The sequence below is a fragment of the Pseudophryne corroboree genome, chromosome 3 (genome assembly GCF_028390025.1).
Source record: "Pseudophryne corroboree isolate aPseCor3 chromosome 3, aPseCor3.hap2, whole genome shotgun sequence".
Classification (NCBI taxonomy): domain Eukaryota; kingdom Metazoa; phylum Chordata; class Amphibia; order Anura; family Myobatrachidae; genus Pseudophryne; species Pseudophryne corroboree.
The window spans coordinates 770,845,700-770,865,082 of NC_086446.1; the positions used below are offsets into that span (position 1 = coordinate 770,845,700).

The 19,383-nt window shown below is 48.7% G+C and overlaps 1 protein-coding gene across 2 annotated transcripts in view; it reads left to right on the forward strand.

Moving 5' to 3' along the window:
• C3AR1 (complement C3a receptor 1) overlaps window positions 1-19,383 on the forward strand; it is a 107,682-nt gene that overhangs the window by 50,851 nt on the left and 37,448 nt on the right. The window contains exon 1 of one of the 2 annotated variants that reach the window (XM_063962520.1): window positions 4,681-4,725. The exons of the other annotated variant lie outside the window; for it this stretch is intronic. The gene's annotated coding sequence lies outside the window, so the exon portion shown is untranslated. Of the gene's footprint in view, window positions 1-4,680; window positions 4,726-19,383 lie in introns of those variants that run through there. 2 annotated transcript variants of the gene reach the window in all.

Genomic DNA, 19,383 nt, shown 5'->3' on the forward strand with positions numbered 1-19,383 from the left:
TTGTGGAAAAGGTCAATCCCTGACCACAGAAACCCTCTTTGAACCATGGGGGTAACTCAAACCTGATCGCTAGGCTGCGTTTTCGCACAGCGGGCGATCAAGTCTGAACTGCGCATGCCTATACACCGCAATGTGTAGGCGCGATGGTCCGCAGCGCAGGCGAGCGCCGGGCAGCGACGGGATGGTGTGAAAAATCCGATCGCACCGGCGGTAGTAAGAAGATTGACAGGAAGAGGCCATTTGTGGGTGGCAACTGACCGTTTCTAGGGAGTGTCCGGAAAAACGCAGGAGGGACCCGGCGTTTTGTGGGAGGATTCGTGACGTCAGCTCCGGCCCTGATCATCGCAGTGGCTGAGTAAGTCCTCGGCTGTGCAGTTTGTACAGCAATCCTGCACATGCGATCACAAACCTGCACAGCGAATTCCCCCTTCCCCTCTAGGTGGCGACTACCTGATCGCAGGGATGCAAAAAACGCACCCTAGCGATCAGGTCTGAATTACCCCCCATATACAGTAGTTACCTATGGCTCTCATTCCGAGTTGTTCGCTCGCTAGCTGCTTTTAGCAGCATTGCACACGCTAAGCCGCCGCCTACTGGGAGTGAATCTTAGCTTATCAAAATTGCGAACGAAAGATTCTCAAAATTGCGAATAGACACTTCTTAGCAGTGTCTGAGTAGCTCCAGACTTACTCGGCATCTGCGATCAGTTCAGTGCTTGTCGTTCCTGGTTTGACGTCACAAACACACCCAGCGTTCGCCCAGACACTCCTCCGTTTCTCCAGCCACTCCCGCGTTTTTCCCAGAAACTGTAGCGTTTTTTCACACACTCCCATAAAACGTCCAGTTTCCGCCCAGAAACACCCACTTCCTGTCAATCACATTACGATCACCAGAACGAAGAAAAAACCTCGTAATGCCGTGAGTAAAATACCTAACTGCATAGCAAATTTACTTGGCGCAGTCGCACTGCGGACATTGCGCATGCGCATTAGCGACTAATCGCTCCGTTGTGAAAGAAAAATAACGAGCGAACAACTCGGAATGACCCCCTATGGCCGGTATTTAGGGACCAACAAAAGCCTCACCAGCTTCGCTGGATCCCCATTGGCTTAGTGGCTAACACTGACCCTTCATGGGCAGAGGTAGGTGGCTGGCACTTGCACCTGCCTCTTGCTAGCTGCAAGCGATCTGCCAGACATACAGTAGGCTTCCCTTCTCTGTACGCACCACTCAGAACCACACAGAGCACTCCCCCAAGTCAGAGCATTGCATACCTCCCAACTGTCCCGATTTTCGTGGGACAGTCCCGTTTTTTGGGTACTGTCCCGCTGTCCCACCCGTGGGCCGCAGTGTCCTAAGGTGGGAGGGGGGGGGGGGGGCAGTTGGGAGGCTCTGACTCTCGCTGCCCTGCTTAGCAGAGCAGCGGTGAATAGATGCTGTGCGCATGCGCACAGCGTCTCTCAGTGCGGACAGAGGGAGAGAGGGTATGCCAGCGGCTCACAGAGCGCTGGGCATGCCCCCTCAGTAACCAAAACGGGGCGTGTCTCGCGGCCGCGGCTCCTCCACAAAGCCACGCCCTCTTTCCATAGGCCACACCCCTTTTGGGAGCGCGCACGGCTTCACTGCTTGTGTGTCCCTCTTCATGGGAGGACAAAGTTGGGAGGTATGGCATTGTCACCGTCCAGCTCACACCCAGCAAACACCCTATTACACAGAAAGACAGACCCAGCCAGGTACAGTGTGACTCTGCATAGGACGCACATACGCAAAGATGAGTAAATTTGCTTCTGCGCATGCGCTGTATGCAGAAACTCTCATTTGCATCCACGAACATGGGCCCTCATTCCGAGTTATTCGCTCGCTAGCTGCTTTTAGCAGCATTGCACACACTAAGCCGCCGCCCTCTGGGAGTGTATTTTAGCTTAGCAGAATTGCGAACGAAAGATTAGCAGATTTGCGAATAGAAAATTCTTAGCAGTTTCTGAGTAGCTCCAGACTTACTCCTACACTGCGATCAGTTCAGTCAGTTTCGTTCCTGGTTTGACGTCACAAACACACCCAGCGTTCGCCCAGACACTCCCCCGTTTCTTCAGACACTCCCGCGTTTTTCCCAGAAACGCCAGCGTTTTTTTGCACACTCCCATAAAACGGCCAGTTTCCGCCCAGAAACACCCACTTCCTGTCAATCACACTCCGATCACCGGAACGATGAAAAATCCTCGTTATGCCGTGAGTAAAATACCTAACTTTTGAGTAAAATAACTAAGCGCATGCGCTCTGTGAATCTTGCGCATGCGCAGTAAGCGACTAATCGCAATATAGCGAAACTCGGCAACGAGCGAACAACTCGGAATGAGGGCCTTGGATCCGTCCTACTCAGAATCAGCCCCTAAAACTTTACTTAGTAGAGACCTCAGAAAGAAAAATGGATCATAACTATGTCACCCAGAATAAATAACAGGAATTGTATTATGCAGAAGGTCAATGCTAAAACACAGGGACATTCATAGAAATAAATACACATTCAGGGAGCAATCTGTAACTTGTAGGACTGTTCCTGGGATTTAGGAACAGTTGTCGGTGATACGTTATATTAGGGAGGCAGGAAAACTGCTTGGAGACTGGGGTCTAATAATTCTGTAAGGTCTGTCCCGTTTCCAACATGCATGTGCGATGGGAGCCGGGCAAGGAGAAGCCCTTCCAACAGTTCCCACTGCAAGGGAGATGGAACACACCTAGCGGCACAGGAGAGGACCAGGCCGGCCATCAGGAGCAAGATATGTATGGGAGCAGGCGGGGGTGGGGGGGCATGTAAGAGGTGGGGGGGGGGGGGGCAGCGGAAAGTAGTGGCCGGGCAAGAAAGAGCAGGGCGGACTTAGATAACCTGGGCCCCTTTACTAGTTATTTTACACTGCTCAAAAAAATAAAGGGAACACTAAAATAACACATCCTAGATCTGAATGAATGAAATATTCTCATTAAATACTTTGTTCTTTACATAGTTGAATGTGCTGACAACAAAATTCACACAAAAATTATCAATGGAAATCAAATGTTTTAACCCACGGAGGTCTGGATTTGGAGTCACCCTCAAAATTAAAGTGGAAAAACACACTACAGGCTGATCCAACTTTGATGTAATGTCCTTAAAACAAGTCAAAATGAGGCTCAGTAGTGTGTGTGGCCTCCACGTGCCTGTATGACCTCCCTACAACCCACACTAGTAGCTCAGGTAGTGCAGCTCATCCAGGATGGCACATCAATGCGAGCTGTGGCAAGAAGGTTTGCTGTGTCTGTCAGCGTAGTGTCCAGAGCATAGAGGCGCTACCAGGAGACAGGCCAGTACATCAGGAGATGTGGAGGAGGCCGTAGGAGGGCAACAACCTAGCAGCAGGACCGCTACCTCCGCCTTTGTGCAAAGAGGAACAGGAGGAGCACTGCCAGAGCCCTGCAAAATGACCTCCAGCAAGCCACAAATGTGCATGTGTCTACTCAAATGATCAGAGACAGACTCCATGAGGGTGGTATGAGGGCCCGACATCCACAGGTGAGGGTTGTGCTTACAGCCCAACACCGTGCAGGACGTTTAGCATTTGCCAGAGAACACCAAGATTGGCAAATTCGCCACTGGCGCCCTGTGCTCTTCACAGATGAAAGCAGGTTCTCACTGAGCACATGTGACAGACGTGACAGAGTCTGGAGACGACAAGGAGAACGTTCTGCTGCCTGCAACATCCTCCAGCATGACCGGTTTGGCAGTGGGTCATTAATGGTGTGGGGTGGCATTTCTTTGGGGGGCCCGCACAGCCCTCCATGTGCTCGCCAGAGGTAGCCTGACTGCCATTAGGTACCGAGGTGAGATCCTCAGACCCTTTGTGAGACCATATGCTGGTACGGTTGGCCCTGGGTTCCTCCTAATGCAAGACAATGCTAGACCTCATGTGGCTGGTGTGTCAGCAGTTCCTGCAAGATGAAGGCATTGATGCTATGGATTGGCCCGCCCATTCCCCAGACCTGAATCCAATTGAGCACATCTGGGACATCATGTCTCGCTCCATCCACCAACGCCACGTTGCACCACAGACTGTCCAGGAGTTGGCAGATACTTTAGTCCAGGTCTGGGAGGAGATCCCTCATGAGACCATACGCCACCTCTTCAGGAGCATGCCCAGGCATTGTAGGGAGGTCATACAGGCACGTGGAGGCCACACACACTACTGAGCCTCATTTTGACTTGTTTTAAGGACATTACATCAAAGTTGGATCAGCCTGTAGTGTGTTTTTCCACTTTAATTTTGAGGGTGACTCCAAATCCAGACCTCCATGGGTTAATAAATTTGATTTCCATTGATAATTTTTGTGTGATTTTGTTGTCAGCACATTCAACTATGTAAAGAACAAAGTATTTAATAAGAATATTTCATTCATTCAGATCTAGGATGTGTTATTTTAGTGTTCCCTTTATTTTTTTGAGCAGTGTAGTATAGCAGAAAGGATTTTTTTTTCTTAAGACGCACACATTTGTTTCCCAGATTAAAGTATTTTTTATCTCAATATCACATGGGTAAATATCAATTGCTATGCTGACACCTACAAAAGTTTTGGAGGAAGGAAGTTGTGTAACTTTGGTTTATACATAGAATAGAGTCATTGAGAGACTTCCAGATTCCCTCAGTTCAAGACTGTGGTGGATCCTGGACACACCTCACCACCTGGCAGGGAGAGGTAAGGGTTACTTATCATTGCAGGTGTTGTATGGCCTCTGTCAGCTAAAATCTGAATAAAATATATATAGCACAGAAAAATTTTATACAAAGACAGCGTAGTATACTATTGTCTGTGTATAGTGTACAGCTGTGGGACAGTACATGTAAGGTTAGAACAGACCACAGTCAGAGAGATAGGAAGCATGATGGAGAGATAAGCGTTTAAAGAATGTCCTGATCTATAACTAGCAGACATCAGTTCTCGGGTTTTAGAGTCGATCAGGTCATTAGAGAAGGGGCAGGGCTAGGTGGTACCACAGGGGCAGGGGTAAGTGCACCATGTGCCAGGGAATAAAAGACATTCAGCATCTCTGCAATTAATGTTGGAGAACCATTGACTGATGGATGCCGGCCGATCACTGGCGTTTTTTTAAAGGGGCAAAACCATGCCTTGTAAATGATTGCCCATTTAAAAAAACATCCGTAACTTATCACCTTCTACTTTATCTCTCTCCAGACTTAATACATCTGCCCCTCAGTGTGTTGTGCATGTGATGTAATGATGCACATGCTCACAGTGCTTAAAGTGGTCCTAGAGAGGTGGTGAACTCACCACCCCTGTCCCCCCGGCGCCCATGCAATAAAGGTATCGCGCGCGCGCCCCAAAAGGGGCGTGGTCTAAAAAATAAAGGGGCGTGGCCACACAATAGTAATAATGCCCACAGTAGTAGCACCCCGTAATACACAATGCCCACAGCAGTAGTGCCCCTTATACAATGACCACAGTTGTAGTGCCCCTTATGCAATGTCCACTGTACTGGTAGTGCCCCTTATATAGAGCCCATAGTAGTGGTGCCCCTTATGCAATGCCCCCAGTAGTAGTGCCCCTTATGTCCCCAGGTGTGATGCCCCTTATGAAGTGCCCCCTTTATAATTTATTATAGTAATGCCCTTAATGGTAATGCCCCCAGTAGTAATGTCGCCTGTAGTAATGCCCCCAGTCATTTAGCACCCTGTAGTTTAGCCCCAGTAGTTATGCCCCCAGTAGTTTAGCCTCCCAGTGGTAATGCCCCCAGTAGTTTAGCTCCTGTAGTTTGCCCCATGTAGTTTAGCCACCCAGTAGTAATGCCCCAGTAGATTAGCCCCTGTAGTTTAGCACCATGTAGTTTGCCCCAAGTAGTAATGCCCCCTGTAGTTATGCCCCCAGTAGTAATGCCCCCAGTAGTAATGCCCCAGTAGTAATGCCCCAGTAGTTTAGCCCCTGTAGTTTAGCACCATGTAGTTTGCCCCAATTAGTAATGCCCCCAGTAGTAATGCCCCCCAGTAGTAATGCCCCAGTAGTAATGCCCCAGTGATTTAGCCCCTGTAGTTTAGCACCATGTAGTTTGCCCCAAGTAGTAATGCCCCCAGTAGTAATGCCCCCAAGTAGTAATGCCCCCAGTAGTAATGCCCCCTTGTAGTAATGCCCCCAGTAGTTTAGCCCCTGTAGTTATGCCCCCAGTAGTAATGCCTCAGTAGTAATGCCCCCAGTAGTAATGTGCCCAGTAGTAATGTGCCCAGTAGTAATGCCCCTGTAGACTAGTTATGCCCCCAGTAGTAATGCCCCTGTAGTTATGCCCCCAGTAGTAATGCCCCTAAAGTTATGCCCCCAGTAGTAATGCGCCCCTGTAGTTATGCCCCCAATTGTAATGCGCCCCAGTAGCTTGCCCCCTTGTAGTTAGCCCCATGTAGTTTAGCCCTACGTAGATTGCCCCCAGTAGTAATGCCCCCAGTAGTTTAGCCCCTTGTAGTTTAGCCACCAGTAGTAATGCCCCCTTGTAGTTTAGCTCCCCTGTAGTAATGTCCCCAGTAGTTATGCCCCCAGTAGTTTAGCCCCTTGTAGTTTAGCCACCAGTAGTAATGCCCCCTTGTAGTTTAGCTCCCCTGTAGTAATGTCCCCAGTAGTTATGCCCCCAGTAGTAATGCGCCCCTGTAGTTATGCCTCCAGTAGTAATGTGCCCCAGTAGCTTGCCCCCTTGTAGTTAGCCCCATGTAGTTTAGCCCTACGTAGTTTGCCCCCAGTAGTAATGCCCCCAGTAGTTTAGCCCCTTGTAGTTTAGCCACCAGTAGTAATGCCCCCTTGTAGTTTAGCTCCCCTGTAGTAATGTCCCCAGTAGTTATGCCCCCAGTAGTAATGCGACCCTGTAGTTTGTCCCCAGTAGTTTGCCCCCTTGTAGTTTGCCCCCAGTGGTTAGCCCCCTGTAGCTTTCCCCCAGTAGTTGGGCCCCCCTGTAGTTATGCCCTAGTAGTTTGCCCCCCTGTAGTTTTACTCCAGTGGTTTGCCCCCAGTGGTTAGCCCCCTGTAGCTTGCCCCAGTAGTTTGCCCCCATGTAGCTTGCCCCCAGTAGTTTGGCCCCCTGTAGCTTGCCCCCAGTATCTTGCCCACTTGTAGTTAGCCCCCAGTAGTTAGCCCCATGTAGTTTAGCCCTACGTAGTTTGCCCCCAGTAGTAATGCCCCCAGTAGTTTAGCCCCTTGTAGTTTAGCCTGCAGTAGTAATGCCCCCTTGTAGTTTAGCCCCCATGTAGTTTAGACCCCCCTGTAGTAATGTCCCCAGTAGTAATGCCCCCGTAGTAATGCCCCCAGTAGTTTAGCCCCTTGTAGTTTAGCCTGCAGTAGTAATGCCCCCTTGTAGTTTAGCCCCCATGTAGTTTAGACCCCCCTGTAGTTTGTCCCCAGTAGCTTGCCCCCTTGTAGTTACCCCCAGTAGCTTGCCCCCTTGTAGTCTGCCCCCAGTAGTTAGCCCCCTGTAGCTTGTCTCCAGTAGTTTGCCCCCAGTGGTTAGCCCCTGTAGCTTGCCCCCAGTAGTTTGGCCCCCTGTAGCTTGCCCCAGTAGTTTGGCTCCCTGTAGCTTGCCCCCAGTAGATTGCCCCCAAGTAGTGTGCCCCTAGTGGATAGACCCCTGTAGCTTGCCCCCAGTAGTTTGCCCCCAGTGGTTAGCCCCCTGTAACTTGCCCCAAGTAGTTTGCCCCCTGTAGCTTGCCCCAGTAGTTTGCCCCCCTGTAGCTTGCCACCAGCAGTTTGCCCCCCAGTGGTTAGCCCCCTGTAGCTTGCCCCCAGTAGATTGCCTCCAGTGGTTAGCCCCCTGTAGCTTGCCCCCTTTAGCTTGCCCCAGTAGTTTGCTTCCCTGTAGTTTGCCCCCAGTGGTTATCCCTCTGTAGCTTGCCCCCAGTAGTTTGCCCCCAGTAGATTGCCCCCATTGGTTAGCCCCTTGTAGCTTGCCCCCAGTAGTTTGCCCCCAGTAGCTTGGCCCCAGTAATTTAGCCCCCTGTAGCTTGCCCCAGTAGTTTGCCCCCCTGTAGCTTGCCCCCAGTAGTTTGGCCCCCTGTAGCTTGACCCAGTAGTTTGGCCCCCTGTAGCTTGCCCCCAGTAGTTTGCCCCCCTGTAGCTTGCCCCCAGTAGATGCGCTGTACAGTCACACATGTTTAAAAATAAAAAAAAACACCATACTTACCAAGCCCCACTCCCGCGTGACCGCTGTGATCCTCCTGGCGCCCGATCCCCGGCACTATGAGAGAGACGTCATGACGTCTCTCTCATAGCGCGCACTGACAGAGCCGGGAGCTGGAAGTCGGAGCTCAGTACTGAGCTCCTGCCGCCGGCTTCCGCTGTGCAGGGAGAGCCGGGTGCCGCTGGTAACATAATCTCAGCGGGCGTCCAGCATCTCCCTGTGCGGCGCCAGCACACATCACATAAGGTGAGACGGGGGAGGCGGAACTGCGTTCCGTCTCCAAGTGGAACTGACGGAACGTATTTCCGCCCCGTTCTGGCTCACTTTAACCTCTGTGCGCGCATGACGTCACATACACGGAGGGAGTTGCCGGCCCAGGACATGCCCAGAGAAGACTGAAGACTGAAGAGGGTGAAGTACGGTTACCGGTATATAGACACTGTCCCGCTGTCCCGCATGCAAAGCAGCCGGTGATCACTGAACAGATGCCGTGCGCATGCGTATGGCATCTTACAGTGCAGGGAGGTGAGCCGGGGCTGCCCAGCTTCTCAGGGAGTGCTGGGCATGCCCCCAAAATGATGAAAACGGGGGTCGTTCAACGAGGCCCCACCCCCTCCACACGAGGCTCCTCCCCTTTGCATCTGTGGGCGCACATGGTCTGCTGAGCCTGCAGCTCTAGTCCCATCCGCCCCATAATCTGGCCTTGCAGGCCACACAAACAGGGCTGGACTGTCCATCGGACACTCCTGGCTTATGGCAGAAGGGCCAATGGTCTGGTAGGCCGGTCCGGTCACAAAGAGAGCCGGGAAGGCTGCGCATAACGCAACTTCCGGCTCTCTGTTTCGCTCTCCCCTCATCCGAATTGCAATTGTCACCATCCCATGAAGGATGCATAATTATCATGTAACAAGCTGTGGTCTGCCCCAAAAACTGTGCAGTGTATGTAATACAGGGCATCAGATATATGCAGGCCCAGTGATCACTGTGTGCTGCTTACCAGATGCTCTCTCTGGTGCGATGATTAAGCGCTCTCATCATAGTAATATAGTAACATACATAGTAACATAGTATCTAAGGTTGGAAAAAGACAATTTGTCCATCTAATTCAACCTATTTGTGGTCTCCTGTGCAGTATTATTTTTGGACTAATTTTGTCTGATGCTGATGTCAGCCGTAGTGTTTATACCTTATTCCTCTTTTTTTAATATCTATAGTGCGTGACTATTCACCATAACCCTGGATATCCTTATCCATTAGGAATTTGTCAAGCCCATTCTTAAAGGTGTTGACTGAGTCCGCCATTACTACTCTCTCAGGCAGGGAATTCCAAACCCGTATTGTCCTTACTGTGAAAAAACGTTTTTGTCGCTTTGTGCGAATCTCCTCTCCTCTAACCTAAGCGAGTGTCCACGTGTCCTCTGTGCTGATCTTACCAAAAACAGGTCCCACGCAAGCTGTGTATTGTCCCCTTATATATTTGTAGATGTTGATCATGTCCCCTCTTAGTCTCCTCTTTTTCAGTGTAAACATGCTTAGCCTTGCAAGCCTTTCCTCGTATTCCAGCCTCTCCATGCCCTTAATTAATTTGGTCGCCAGCCTCTGAACATTTTCTAGCTCCAGGATATCCTTTTGTAGTATTGTGCCCAAAACTGTACACAGTATTCAAGATGTGGCCTCACTAGTGATTTATATAATGGGAGTATAACACTCATTCCTTGCATCAAATCTGTGTTTTATGCATGCCAATATCTTATTAGCCTTCTTTGCTGCAATCCTACTTTGGGTACTGCTGCTTAGTTTGCTATCTGTGAACACCTAAATCTTTTTCCAGTACAGCATCCCCTAATATTACCCCATTTAGTATGTAGGTGTTATTTTTGTTCTTGCTACCACAGTGCATTACCTTACACTTGTCTGTATTGAAGCTCATTCTCCATTTTGCTGCCCATGCTTCTAGTTTTTGTGCTCCCCAGCCCTATATCTTGTAGCTTATAGATAAGTCGCATGTGTGGTACTGTGTTGAAAGCTTTGGCAAAGTCTAAAAAGATTACATCCACCTCCTTATCCTGATCAAGGTTCGCATTTACTGTTTCATAAAAGCCAAGTAAGTTGGTTTGACATGATCTCTCCTTCACAAATCCATGTTGGTTCCTTTTAATTACCTTATTGGCTTTAAGAAACTTCTAAATACTATCCCTTAAAATACCTTCCAATACTTTCCCTACTATAGATGTAAGACTAACTGGTCTATAATTAACCGGTTCAGCTTTACTTCCATTTTTTAATATTGGTACTACTTCCGCTATACGCCAGTCTTTGGGAACCATACCTGATATAACTGAATCTTTGAAGATCAAAAATAGCGGTCTTGGAGGGGCGTGGCCTGGACCTGGCTTTGAGCAGAGACGTGCAGTTTCAGAGCTCCTGCTTCCTGAGGCCAGATTTCTGCTTAATAACTGTCCCCTACGGCTTGTTTCCTCCTGACCTACCCCACCTGTAGCCCTGCTTGTCGTGCGGGTCTCAGGGAAGATTTCAAAGTGGCCCCCCTTGACGTTTGGCGACTGAGGCCTACCACCCCTGTTGAGACCGGGGCCTTGAGTTTGGCGCCTCACCGGCCGTGAGCTCCGGGGACATACTGGAGCTGGACCGGGATCGGTGGTGGCTCTCTCCTGCCCCGGACGAAGTTCCCCCGCTGCCTATCACCTGCGCTGAGGCTCTGGGACCGGCGGTGAGATCGGGGCTCCTCTATATGCCCTCCTGAGCCGCGGCTGCAGCGGGCCTGCATCTGCCCCTCTCCTCCCGGCAGCCATCTTCTTCTACACAACTTCCTCTCCTGCTGTTCCATCCTGCTCCGGCGAGCACCGGACGCGCTCCTCCACCCCCCAGATCACCTAGTTGCCCTCCTATGGTGGAGTGGAGTGGCTGGCTGCCTGCTTCGGAGCTCCGGCCGTTCACGGCTTATATCAGAACCGGGAGCCGCGGCCTAGATTTGGGCCTCCTCCCGCCGAAAGTGCCATATTAGCGTGGAAACCTGGAGCTGCCCCCCTCCCAGCCTACCTACACTCCTGGGTGGCAATTATCATTCACCTACTCCTCTCCTGCCTGCTAATCCCTGCATTCTGCAACAGGGAAGTGCCTAGAGGGAAGTGTGCCCTATCAGTCCAGTCCTGTTTCATATTATTTAAGGTGCAGTGCTGCTGGACCCTGGCTGTGTGCCTGACCTCTCACCCCTCTCTCCCGGCTGGGAGCTTACCATCTGGGTCCCGCAGGCTGGAGATGACCCCCTGCCTGGCCCTGGTGATACCGATCTTCTGATGTAGTCCAGACCGCTTGTCCGCCACCACCCATGTTCTTTTTGCTTACCTAACTTTCCGCCATACATTCTGCGAGATCCTGAGCTTCTTTATCATCGTCATTCCGCCTACGGAACCTCGTCTCATTGGAATGCCTCCTAAAAAGGTCAAAGGGGTGCTGCCTCCCAGAGTATCTTTTCCGCCTCAGAAGACGGCCCCTGCCGCCTCGTCTCTACAGAAGTCCTCGGTTGCCGTTTCCCCACAAGATACCCCCTGCAGCCCTGCCTCTATGCCGGGGTTTGACCCTGATTCTGATGCACCTCTCACGGTCAAAACTCTGTATCAGGCCCTCTCAGCGTTTAAATCTGAGTTGACTCAAGATCTCACAGCCGCTCTTCGGAAGGTTAAGACGGAGCTGCACGCTATAGGAGACTGTACGGACCATCTAGAGAGGAAAGTAGAGGAACTGGTCTCGTCTCATAATGACCTCATAACGGCCCACGATCAGCAGCAAAGTGACCTTGAGGCGTTTAAACTCAAGATTGCAGATATAGAGGACAGATCCCGGCGTAATAATATTAAGATCTGAGGCATCCCCGACTCCGTGCAGAATTCCGAGTTGGAGAATTATGCCACCGTGCTGTTCCAGAAACTTCTGCCTAGACCCGACCCTAAAGAGCTGCTTATAGTCAGGACTCATAGACTACCTAAACCACGCTCAGTTGCTCCCTCGCTCCCGAGAGATACGCTCATGAGGGTGCATTTCTTCACAACCAAAGAACGCATCCTGAAAGCGGGCAGGGAAGCGGGCGACTCCGACTCGGATGTGCTTGGCGGATTACAACTGTTTCCGGACTTCTCTGCTCTGACCTTGGCCAATCGATGAGCATTCCTCCCTATCACTTTGGCACTTCGCGACCAAGACATCACGTATAGATGGGGTTTTCCGGTGAAGCTTGACATCTCGTATGAAAATAAGTTCTACACAGTGACTTAATTGGAGACTGGAGTCAAACTACTGGCGGAGTGGGATATCTCTGTCACGCTGCCTCCTGGATCCAAGAAACAGCCTGCCCTGCTATCGGAATGGGTCACCGTCTGACGTTGACACCTTCAGCTTTGGTTTTCACGTTGGACTATATCCTGTACCGTTATCACAGAATGGACTCAGCCATTATCCTTGTTGGGGTCACGTGAGTTGCCCTGCTTGCAGTTGTGTTAATGGTGTCCCATCTCTCCATGTTTATATCTCAGTTTATATGTATCTGTTTTTTCTTTTGTTCTAATTTGTATTGTTGGTAGGCATATTAGCTCCTGCTTACTTTTATTTTTCCTGTTCAGTTTCATGGGTGGTGGCGCTGGGTCAGCCTCTTCTGCTTTTGTCGTGGTAAGGGTGAGTGCTCTTCCCCCCTTTTTTGTCTCTTGCTGTGCTGCTTGTAGTAGTAGTTCTCCATCTATATATTGGAGTGCTGCTGCTGTGACTGTGTGCTGTGTACTGCCCCCTCTGTCCCCATTACCTGGGTTTATATTGTGACCTGCCATGCCCCCCCCCCCCCCGCCGCTCCTCAGCCCCCCCCCCCCCCCCCCCCACCACCCTCCGCCCGCTACCTTGATTCGGCTCCTGCTCGGGAGCCGGCGTCCGATGCCATGGGCCGGAGCACTCTGCTTTCGGCCGGGACTGAGCCTGCTGGCGCTGCTGCGGGCGCCCATTCTCGGGCACGCGCAGCGGCGCGTCCGTCTGCTCCTTCGCCGACTAGGCCGCGGTCGCCGGGGGATCCCTCTGATAAAGCTAAATATTTATCTTACTTAAAACCCTTTAAGAGGTCAAAGAACACAGTACGCTATTGGCGTATGGAATACCGTAAGGGTACGCACGTTGCGTAACAATCGCTTAGCCGTAGTCGAGACGCTCAAGCGTCACGTTCGCTCACGGCCAAGAGATCACAGGCAGGCACGCTATTGGCTGCCGACTAACGTAATAATACGCTATTAGCGTAGCGGACGCTCGGGACCACGAGGAGATCACAAGCGGCGCTGACGCTCACAGTATAAAACCTTTATAACTATACCATAAAACAATGTATTATGCAGTAAACCTTGGTGTAGTGATAGGGTGTAAATGTAACACAGTGTAACCTTATTAACTTAAAGCTGTACGAGCGTCTCCGAGGCTCAGAGAATACTTAGAAATATAAGAAATACACAGATACCGATCTTAGGTTCTAACACCTTATATGAACGTTCTATTTGCAAAAGAATAATACAATACAAGTCATACACTACCAATATAACATAGACTAACTAACCAGATAACTACACATGAAATACAATAACAGTACAATAACACTTTAAGAGGAAAAGAGAGAGAAAGAGGAGAAGAGAGAGAGATATGGCTCACAATAACAATAAAGACAATATGATTGCGGAGAAACTTACGCACAAGGGGAACAATCGCATGCGCCTTTCTGAATAACCAGCTCCCGATTATCAGTGATGAGAACCGTTGAAGAGAGTAGAGTGGAGCTGGATCAGATCGGCTCGTCTATATATACACCACTCACAATACAATACAATGGTCCCTACAATCTCATTGTTCATTGGACACAGGAATTCGTCTTCGCATTATAACAAAAGGTCGTAGGTTGATTCATACAGGTGGGCTGTGACTATTTCCAACTGCTCAGGTGGGTGGGAAACTAGGTTTCCCGCCGCATGGATAATAAAGTGCAAATAATAGCAAATGTCCATAAACTTCTTATGTCCATAACTATTCGCACGAGCGATTAATCCGCTCCAAACCAACACCGGAATATTGCTAATTAAATACTCTTCCGATGGATACTAAACTCCACTGTATAACCCTTGTCTGACCCTTCGTATCAAACAAAGAGGGATCTCTTTGTTCATGAACATGCTACATTAACTAAACTTTCAGATTCTATCAAAGGGACCATAATCTACAAAATACATTATATGGTTAAAATATGTAACGATCGAGTCGCCCGCTAGACGCACACAAACTCTACCGTAAATGCGCATACCGTGCGCCTGCGGGTGCACGCAACAGCGAGTATGCGTACGCACGGGAGAGCGTGGGCACGCGCAGCGGGGACACGCATGAGGTGCAAATATGGTAGTGTGCATCATGATATTTTTCTGACTTTGACAGTCCACCCTTTGGCAGTCACCAATAACTGCCACTTCCTAAAACATTTCAAAAAGAGAAAAATATATATGTCATGTGTTAATATTTCTATGGTTGGGTAGGGGAGGAGAGGAGAAGGTGAGAAAAGGGTATGACCTAGTGAGATAGCAGAAGCATGTGTGTATGAATCCATGTTTGGGGGGTCATGTATCATCGTGCCGTACGTGTCTTAAATCAAGCTTCGAGGTATTGCGAAGTATACATTTGAATTCCTTCTTATCCCGTGGTACGGGTCTGTGGATGGGCTGTCAAACTTTACCGAGCTCTTTTCGGCTTTTGGTTGCAACAAAATGGGGGAGCACATTTTAGTTGATGATACATGAATGGGGGGGGGGTATGTGATTGCTGATATCTGTGCCTGTATTCCCTATCGACTATGTGTGTTGTTACCTGAAGGTTGTAGAGATGAAGATAAAGAACACTTATGGTAAATGCATTGATAAACTATGTGAGTTTAATATACATTTGCCGATTGAGGTCTTGTCTGAAGTCTTGTCTGAAGTCTTGTCTGAAGTCTCCTTTGGGCTTTTGCTATTAACGGTATGCAAAAAGCCTTGTCAATGTCCATAGACTTATTAAAAAAAATTGGGCTAGCGTAAATTTAAAATTTCTAGGGAAACTGGGGGTCTATGGCATAGTCCATCTGTTGTTTGTGTACAAGGTTGTCAAACTTCTTCTTTAATCCATCTGTTATCTGTATATAAGGTCATCAAATTCCTCTTCCAAGCGGGTCTTTTTATCTTGGAGAAAAGGAGAAACAGGTGAAAGAAACGGACCGTAGAATCACATTTTCATCACATCATTGTCTCTATCGTTGGGTCATAGATCAAATCCATTGGAATTACAATTTCCTCACTCCGTAGACTCATTACCCTGGTACTCTGTTTGCACTTCGTTAAAGCCTGACCGCATCTAAATATCAAGCCAATCGATATGACAACACCTAAGATACATAGAAGAAACTTCCCTACATCCATTATGACTCCTTGAGCCCATTCTCCTAAACCAGAGAACCAATTTCGCGGGTTCAACCATGACACCCAACCAGTCAGCTCATTACCCACAGCAGCAATGGTGAGATTGTGTCTCCTGCGAAATTCCCACTTTAATTGGAGAATATCGTCCATCTTTTGGTCTATGACCTCGACCGGGTCCTCGGTGCTATTCGTAATATAAGTGCAGCATTTCACGCCGTACTGCGTTGCCAGTGTGACACAATATCCACCTGTCACTGCCGTGAGATAATTAAGAACCATCCTATGCTGTACCAGTTCTGTTTTATAAGCTTGGAGCTCTCTTCTGGTATATCTAAAAGTGTCGTCATACATTTCTGTGATATTGTCTAATAAATTTGCAAGCGCAGATATATATCTATAGTTCAGCACTCCTCTAGCGGTGCGAGTGAAATCTAACGCAAGTAGAACCTGAATCCCGGTGGATTCATGGATCAGATCAGAGGCCGGGTGCTCTGTCCTTTCTGTCAGTTGCCTTTTAACGACGTGCTCGTAATGAGTGTGAGTATAAGGAGCTTGGGCACCACGGTGTATATCTTTCATTTTGGTATGTGATACAGTCATTACCTCAGGCAGTACTTTTCCAATATAACACAATCCTTCAGAGTTTGGGGCAAGCCACTTATACGCCTTCCTCCCGCATATGAAATATGCATCATCGGGGAGAACATATGGGACAGAGTAGGACATAACCATATTACACATCTTCCATGTGAAATCTCCTAACCCTAATTCTCCCATCTGTCTAGTACACGTATCTGTTTGTATGATATGTGCACAGTATCCTGGTGATACCTCTCCAACTCTCATGATCCTATTTCCTAGGGTATACCTATATCGGAAAGATTTTTCCCTACCGGCTATGTGGCGTATAAGCTCTGTATCTGTAGGCATTCTATCTGCTCTATATGAAAAGGTCATGGTTTGGTTACTCCATGACACTTCCCAATTTCCCGGCTTTCGGGGATTGGAAATGTTGAAACATATTAGGGACCTATCCACATGATATTGGTGGAGCTTCAAACTAGGAGGGCTGGAGATATTAAACCTCCTGTCCACCGGTCTCCCACCCTTTAGCTCAAGTACCTCCCCTACCGTTAAAGGGAATGGTACTAATCCTGATTTGCTATGGCCTTGAGGTACTTGAGAGCATACCCAACAATCTGTCTGATTTAACACATTACCCACTAAGGAGTGATAGTCACTCAATGGATGCCGGTCCATGTGGATATTAAAACTGGATTGGCATTTCTTGATGCACCCATCCTCAACTACATTGTCACAGAGCCTACAGATACAGTTTTCTTCAGCTAACAATCCTTCACAATTCCTTCTATTGTCAATGCTGTCGGATCGTTTTCTGATACTCGCCTTTACTTGTTGGTTAAGTTGCTCTTGGAAAACTACGCCTCCATCTCTGTCATCAGAACCCATTCCAGAACCTCTCTCGACCTCCATGGTACTCTCGCCGGAACAGACTGCTCTGGTCAACATCATGGTCAACAGGAAAATCCGGATCACAGTCTCTTGGGGCAAGTCCATCTTATAGGAGGAAACGGAGAAGAGTAAGAAGGGGGGAAAAATAATTGAGGGAGATGGGATGGGAAGTGGAGAAAACAATAAAAGGGAACAGGGGATCGACAACTGCTTCCGATCTTATGATTTTCAAAGCTCAGGTGCCGCCTCAGTCCTCCTGAAACAGACACTCCAGTGATACAACTTCCTCTACCGTCTGTTCTTTATCACGGGACCTCTCTGGATCAGCAACCTTCTTACAATGGGACGAATGAACCCAAGTCTCTCTCTCGGCAACCTTCAATGCTGTAGTGCTAGTCAATAAGACTTGGTATGGTCCTTCCCATCTGTCAATAAGGCAACCTGAGCGTAGAAAATTCCGTATCATTACATAATCCCCAGGTTCAATGTCATGACAATTACTATCTGGTAAATCAGGAATCACTAATTTCAAATTATCATTTTGATTCCTTAGCTGTTTACTCATGTTAACCAGGTATTTTACAGTCACTTCATTGTTACACTTCAAATCATCCTGAGGGTTAATCATAACATGCGGTTGTCGACCAAACAAGATTTCAAAGGGGGACAGATTAAGAGGGGACCTGGGAGTGGTTCTGATGCTGTATAGTACAATGGGTAAAGCTTCTGGCCATGTCAATCCTGTTTCTGCCATAACTTTGCTCAATTTATTTTTAATAGTGCTGTTCACTCTTTCCACCTTCGCACTCGCCTGGGGGCGGTATGGAGTGTGCAGCTTACTATCAATTCCCATCAACTTACACATTCCTTGAAAGACATCACCTGTAAAATGGGTACCCCTATCACTTTCAATTATTCTAGGGATACCATATCTACACACAAATTCCTGCACAATTTTCTTAGCAGTAAACATAGCGGTATTTGTGGCCGCAGGAAATGCTTCGACCCAATTTGAGAATACATCTATACAAACAAGTACATATTTCAAATTTCGACAAGGGGGTAATTGTATAAAGTCAATCTGTATTACCTGAAAAGGGCCGCCTGTAGGTGGGATATGAGATGGTTCTGTTGGTATTGCCTTTCCGATATTCTTCCTCAAACAGGTAAGGCATGACATTGCTCTCTTACCTGCATGAGATGAAAATCCTGGGGCGCACCAATATGCTCTTACCAACTTACACATTCCTTCCTTGCCCAGATGAGTCAGCCCGTGTGCTGCCTCAGCTAAGCATGGAAGATATGCTCTGGGGGCCACTGGTTTACCTTGTCCATCCGTCCAGAGTCCTGAGGACTCCTGGCCATATCCTTTTGCCTTCCAGACTGCCTTTTCCTGTGTGGAACACAAATTTTGCATTTCACACAACTTCTGTGTGTTGATGGTATTAAATACCATCAGTTGTGTGGTGTCTGTCTGTCTGGGGGTACCGGCTGCTAACTTAGCAGCTTCGTCTGCTCGGCTGTTACCAAGTGATACTGGGTCCTGGCTATATGTATGTGCTTTACACTTGATAACAGCCACTCTGTCGGGTTCCTGTATCGCTGTTAGAAGCCTTTTGATGTGAGCTGCATGCGCTACCGGTGTACCAGCTGCCGTCATGAAATTTCTGAGGCGCCATAGGGCTCCAAAATCATGGACTACCCCGAAGGCGTATCTAGAATTGGTGTAGATATTGGCTGACTTGCCCTTAGCCAATTCACATGCTCTGGTTAGGGCAACCAGTTCAGCAACCTGGGCTGAGTGAGGTGGGCCTAGCGGTTCTGCTTCTATGGTGCCTTGGTCATCTACGACTGCGTATCCAGTACACAAGTCTCCCGAGTCCGACTGTCTGTGACAACTACCGTCAGTGTAAAAAGTAAGATCTACATCTTCCAGTGGGTTGTCACTGATGTCAGGCCTTGCCGTGAAATTTTGGGTCAAATATTCCATACAATCATGCATGTCATCCTTTGTATTAAATCCTCCTTCCCCATAGCTCTCATCCTCCACCCTTTGTGCCTGTGCAGGCACACCTGGGAGATATGTTGCAGGATTTAATGCACTGCATCTCCTTATGGTGATGTTTACGGGGGCCATTAGTGCCAATTCCCATCTTGTAAACCGCGCTGATGAGACGTGCCTGGTTTGGGCAGAATTTAGCAAGGCTGACACTGCATGTGGTGTATGAATTGTGAGGTTGT